This window comes from Enhydra lutris, unplaced genomic scaffold, assembly GCF_002288905.1.
Source record: "Enhydra lutris kenyoni isolate GAN:26980312 unplaced genomic scaffold, ASM228890v2 scaffoldscaffold16, whole genome shotgun sequence".
Lineage (NCBI taxonomy): Eukaryota > Metazoa > Chordata > Mammalia > Carnivora > Mustelidae > Enhydra > Enhydra lutris.
Window position 1 is genome coordinate 12,277,164 of NW_019154100.1, and position 6,885 is coordinate 12,284,048.

Consider the following 6,885-nt stretch of genomic DNA (forward strand, 5'->3'; position numbering starts at 1 on the left):
ATTAGATCATGAGTAGTAAAGCCCTCAAAAATGAGATTAATGCCCTTATAAAGGGGGTTTCAGAGAAATCTGTAGGCCCCTTTATTATGGAGGAAAAAACAAGTCTGAGACCCCAAAGAGGGCCCTCACCCAAACAGGCTGAATCTCTGATTTTGGACTTCCAGTCTTCAGAACTACGAGAAATAAATTCCTGTTGCTTGTCAGCCATCCAGTTTATAGTATTTTTGTCACAGCAGCCTGAATGCACTAAGACAGGCACTTAGTCAGAGTTTCACATAGACTATAATTCTATCCTCCACTGTCTTGCACAGCGCTCCATTACACTACACAGAATTTTGCACAAAATTTAAATAAAGAGATGATTATCTATAGTTTAGTTTTAATAATTCACAAGTAAACCAGAAGATAAAGTTCCTGTCCTCTCTAGCTTCCATTCTATTGCATCCATATATTGTCCTTATATTAGCAACCACCAGAGGCTATATATTTATTCTAATAAATTTTGGAATATAACCCACCCAGTGCAATATCTTCTTTTCAGGCCCAGTGCAGTGACTCCCACATCACCAGTGGTTAGTACATATTTCTTGAATAAATAATCTCATTTAACTATCAAACAGTTTTGCTAGATAATTGTATTATCAAAAATTACATCAAGACAGGAAAACCTAGTTCTAAAATGAAGCCTTAAAGAGGTTAGAAGCCTTGCCCAAGGTTACACACTTACTACAGAAGCTAGCTTGCAGTTTTGTTGAAAGGATAAAAGAAAATAATGAGAGTGAAGGTGCTTTGTAAACTCAAAAGCTAATTTGTTGATCTAAAAAAGCACTCACAGGAAATGAAAGCAGCAGATTTCAATGTTCATAGTTACCATTCATTTTTCAAACAAACCCTGCAAGATGTTACCTTGAATTTCTACCATGCTGAATTACTCTTAGCTGAATTGCTACTTTCAGCATTAGATGTTGTTTAAATGAATTATCTTTTAAATGATAACCATATTTAAGGGTTCACAAATCTTAAGTTTTGACAGAATGGCTGAACTCCTGCAGTAAATAAATTATGTCTATAAAACTTCGTAAACTCAAAAGGAAAGTTGAAGTTTCACTGTACATTTAATTAATAATGCTACTGACCAAAACAAAGAGGCATTAACATTCCCATCAGTTTCACTAAACTTTAGACAGGCTTCTTCCTGACTCTAGACCCCTGATCTCCCTTTTCTTAAACCATTTCCTTTAAAAAACTTGTCACTGTAAATTGTTTTCTATCTCTTTCAGATGTAAATCTTTTTAAAAGCATCCTGACAGCTTTACGATCCAGGAATGTCTTTCTCAAGGACCTGGGAACCTTATCTGTTTGAAATGTACCCATCAGAGGAGATACCACCCCTATTTGCCAGGTTCTGTGAATGGGTAGAAGTTTAAACTTTGGAGGGCACCTTACAAAACTACCTCTTGTCATAAACATGGGAGAAGTTAATTTTTTCTTTAGATAAAATGAATTAGAGAACACAGATAGCCTCTGACCTACCCTGAATGTCCTCCAATATTTTTCCACTCGCTCATCCCAGCCCTTAAAACACTCTACCTGATGTGTGTCAGCAAAATTCAACTCAGACTTAGTTATGACATCTCTCCCCGTTACAACAGCTTTGAATAAAGTCTTTCTTGCCTCTTTAATTTTTTTTTTTAAGATTTTATTTATTTATTTGACAGAGAGATCACAAGCAGGCAGAGAGGCAGGCAGAGAGAGAGGAAGAAGCAGGCTCCCCTAGAGAGCAGAGAGCCCGATGCGGGGCTCGATCCCAGGACCCTGAGATCATGACCCGAGCCGAAGGCAGCGGCCCAACCCACTGAGCCACCCAGGTGCCCCTTACCTCTTTAATTTTATCTGGTATAATTTTTGCTTTGATACTATACTTTTAGAAAAGATTTTCCTAGAGTAGAGGGATGTCCCATGTGTAAACAAAACACAAAACTGAAAGAACCTCACTTACCATAAAAATATCAGGTCTGGGGCAAATATAAATTTGTGAAGTCAAATTTATACTATTGCTTGAGATAAATGTTTCTGAGTAAATTTTCCCACAATGTAAATGATCATTTTCACAGACAAGAAACAGACATAGAAGCTACCTGAATAAAAGACATTGATCTCCTGTTATTTGTAGAAACTCATGTAACTTAATTTAAAAAACAAACAAACAAAAACCAGCATTTGAGGGGCACCTGGGTGGTTCAGCACTTAAGTGTCTGACTCTTGATTTTGGCTCAGGTCCCGATCTCAGGATCATCCGATTCTCACAGTCATGAGATCAAGCTCTGTTTTGGGCTCTGCCCTCAGTGTGGAGTCTGCTTGAGAATCCCTCTTCTTCTTCCTCTCCCCCTTCCCCACACATGTGCACTCTGTTCCTAAAATAAGTAAATAAATCTTTTTTAAAACTAGCATTTAGACTGGGTGGCTTGGTTGGTTAAGCATCTGCCTTCGGCTCAGGTCAAAATCCCAGGTCCTGGGATTGAGTCCCATGTGGGTCTCCTTGCTCAGAGGGAACCTGCTTCTTCCTCTGTGTCTGCTCTTCCTTTCCCCTCTTGCTCTCTTACTCACTCACTCTCTCTCTCAAATAAATAAATAAAATTTTTAAAAAATTAAAATTAAAAATAGGATTTGAGGGTGCCTGGGTGGCTCAGTCAGCATCTGACTCCTGATTTGGGCTCAGGTCATGATCTCAGGGTCATGAGAGTAAGCACCGTCCTCCGTGCTAGGCCTGGAACCTACTTAAAATTCTCTCTCTACTTCTGCCCCTCCTTCCCTTTCTCTCTCTTTCAAAAAATAAGTAAATAAAATAAAGTTTAGAAGCATAACCAAATATTTATAATTAACCAATTTTAGAAAAGCAACTTATAGCAGGGAGTTCAGCTGTCAAGTGTGATCAATGGCAGGCCTTCATTGTACATCCAATACAATGCCACACCCTTTTCATTTTCCACTCTGGCAATTAAAAGTACAATAGAAAGAAATCAAGTTACTCATTACAGGAAAATGTAAATGAGAAAAAAAAATCAAGATGATTGAATAGAATAGGCAACAGAGCATTCAGAAGATAAAGTAAGAAGAAGGAAAATCAATCTGAATGTCTAAAACCTAGATTCAAATTAATATCACCAAGCTTGAAAAATATCTCTTTAAATTCATACAATTTGAATTTAAAGATGAGCTCAAACATAAGCTAAAGGTATTCATAGCAAATCAGCCCTGTTCACTTTGCTCAGAATAGCAAGAACTAATTTTAAATGATAGCTCATCAATATGAGGCTTCTAAAGAAGACAGACCAACAAATTAAAATAGAATCTGATTTCTCATAAACTGGGAAGATAGCACAAGATTAAATGAGATATCCATGTCCTGGGGGAAAAAAATAATGAACTGGGAGTGTGGGTATGGAGACATAGGAAATACAGAACATTTTTAAAGCTGTTCTCTAATGAATTAAGAGAAATAGTCTTTCTTAAGAAATATAATGTTAATATTTGTCCCAAATAGACCAATAGTTTTAAATGATGAAATTAGCTCAGGTTCACTAAAGATCTGAAAATTCAGACATGCTAGGGAATAACTTGACAAAGAAAATAACTGTCACAGGAATCAATTTCATATTTGGAAACATCATTTGGCCTTAAAAAATTCCCAAGTGAAAGTCAATAAATCAGAATGATCTCTATTAGAATGGAACTATTATTTCAATTACTTTTACAATACAAGGTTGGCTATCAAGAAATAGAAATAAGAACCATGAAATAGAAAACATATTCAATCTATTAACTTTCTATATGATTTATACAGCACAGAACAGCTCAGATAAATGTAAATGAAATTCAATTATACAGTTAATTCAGCTTATTTATTTATCAAATTAATTACATGAAACCAAAAGTAACAATACTATAAAATAATTTTTAAATCACAGAACTATTTACTCAACAGGTGTTAGATGGGATCTTAAATTTTTCAATTTAAATTCCATTTACCATGTCAAATTATTGTAAAGAATTTACAACCCAGAAAGTGCAAAATGTATTTCTAATGAATTCTAGATACCAAGAGAGTGCTATCAAAGACTCACTAATTCAACAAATAAACACAAACAAAATAACATTACAAGCGTTGTCATTAAGGTATTCATCATATATTCTCCACCACAACATGACTTAAATTCAATGCAAGCTCTGTACCAAAAATAAAAAGCAAATTCATTTGCTTTTTTTCTTGCCTAGAGTAATATATACCATTAGTCTCAATATTCAGTATCTTATTCATGTTTTCTCTTTTCCTATCAGAATTTAGTGTAGCATCAGAAATTGCCACTGTGATATTTATAGTCTTACATGCTTGACAGGTATCTTTTCTACTAAAGAGTCATTAAAAAACTCACAATGAAACATGAACACTCTATAATACAGATTATAATTCCTGACCGTAGGAAACCAAAGGAAGTTATACATTTTTTTCCTTTAGGAATATTTTTCCCAGAATAAAGTTCATTCCTTGAGGAAGCAGAAAACAGATTCCATGATTTTTAAGTTATGTTTACACCGTCACTTAGCTCTGGGTAAAATCAAACACTGTAAATCAGTTGAAATCAATATGTCATATGAAATTATCAGTACTTTTGTTCCCTTGTTTAAAATTGTAGACTATTTGTGACTTTTATAAAGTGCTGACCTATACAATGTCACACTTCATTTTTATCAATCTGTAATTTTCTTGTATGTTTATGTGCATTTGTTGATTGTGAAATGGGGGAAAAACTGCATTGTATATACTTTATATTTATATTTTATTTTACTTAACATATATACCTTATTTCCAAACTTCGTATTGAGAATAACACTGTTTTAGATGAAAGCCCAAGTTATTTTGCCCCATATGTATGATGAAAGGCTTCAAAAAATCTTGAAAGGTCCTCTGTATTCTTTCTTAAAATCTTCCATAGAAAGAAATTTCACTGCACTGAAATAAATTCAAGTTTTTTGTTGAAAAATTCTAAATTAGAAAGCTCTTCTTTCCCCTTTTACGAAGATGGCGCTGAAAGCTAAGAAGGAAGCCCCTGCCCCTCCCAAAGCCGAAGCCAAAGCAAAGGCTTTGAAGGCCAAGAAAGCGGTGCTGAAAGGCATCCACAGTCACAAAAAAAGAAGATCCGCACATCACCTACATTCCGATGACCCAAGACTCTGCGTCTCCGAAGGCAGCCCAAATACCCTCGAAAGAGTGCCCCCAGGAGAAACAAGCTTGATCACTATGCCATCATCAAGTTCCCCCTGACTACTGAGTCAGCCATGAAGAAAATAGAAGACAACAACACAGTTGTGTTCATTGTGGATGTCAAGGCCAACAAGCACCAGATCAAACAGGCTGTGAAGAAGCTCTATGACATTGATGTAGCCAAGGTCAACACCTTAATCAGGCCTGATGGAGAGAAGAAGGCATACGTTCGGCTGGCCCCTGACTATGATGCTTTGGATGTTGCCAACAAAATTGGGATCATCTAAACTGAGTCCAGCTGGCTAAATCTAAATACATTTTTTTCATGAAAAAAAAAAAAAAAGAAAGCTCTTCTTTATATCCACCCCCCCAAAATATATGCCTCTATCCAACATTCACCGCTCTTTTTCATGAGGCAACCCTTTAACTGTTTGAAGACATTTATAATGTTCCCTTCTTTATTCTAACTTCCTCTTTCCATAACTGGGCAAATTTGATTTTTAAAAACTAATTTGTAATTTCATAGTTATCTTTAAAAGGGTATATTTCAAATGATAAACTTAGTGGCTACCCTAACTAGGTCTTTAATGGAGGCATACCTAACACAGGTCACTCGAGGGCACACTACAGGGAACAAGAGAGGCATCAAATTAGCCTAAAAGCGAAACCTTATACACTTGGTCAAACTGCCTTAAATAAATGCTGGTTGGTTTTTTCTTTTTCATTTTTTAAAATCAGTTCCCAAAGCCACTCCCCTAATACTGGTGAGTATAAAGAAAGACCCCCATTATAGAAAATTTGTCAATATCATTATCAATTTGAGTATCCCCAGGTTACAGATATCAAAATTTTTCTAAGAATAGTCAGTTTTTGAAAATCAAACACCAATCCCCATTCTCTAATTACAGTATTCTTATTTTCCTTGAGGGAGTGATTGACTCTATTTTTTCCCTTCTCTCTATGTGCTTTGAAAGGAGTAGACTTTCAGGAAAGGCATTCACGTCAGAAAAGGACAATCAGAGCATTTCATTTTTTCCTGGGCACAGCAATACATTCAGCATTGGACATGTGAATCAAATAGAGAAAGAATCTAGAATCTGGAGGTATTTACTTAGATTGTAGAGAGAGCTGTATGCTTTTCTTCCCATTTATTTTAAACAGTCAAGATCTAAAACTAGGGCTTACTGTAAAGTCATCCTGACAATCATGAAGTCTCCAAGAGAAGCCAGCTTGGAAGAAAGGAGAGCCAAGAGGTGGTATGGGAGGCTGAGTAATGCCCCTCCCCCAAAGATTCCCTTTCTTAATCCCTGGAAACTGTGAATACATTACCTTACATATAAGAAGGGATATGTGAATAAGTTAAGGGTCTTTCTTATCAAGGAAGACCTAAATGTGATCATAAGGATCCTTATAAAAGGGAGGCAAGATGATCCGTGGGGACAAAGTGGTAATGTGATGATGAAAGCAGAGATCTGAAAGATACAGCCAAGAACAGAGCAATACTGACAGCTTCTAGAAGCTGTAAGAGACAAAAAACAGATTCTTTCCTAGAGCTCCCAGAAAGCTTTGTCAACACCTTTATTTTAGCCCATTAAGACCCATTTTAGACTCCTGACCTCATT

At 35.9% G+C, this 6,885-nt stretch overlaps 1 pseudogene; it reads left to right on the forward strand.

Annotated features, from left to right (window-relative positions):
* Nucleotides 1-5,080: 5,080 nt before the first annotated feature.
* LOC111147418 lies at nucleotides 5,081-5,565 on the forward strand (annotated as a pseudogene).
* The last annotated feature ends 1,320 nt before the right edge of the window (nucleotides 5,566-6,885 follow it).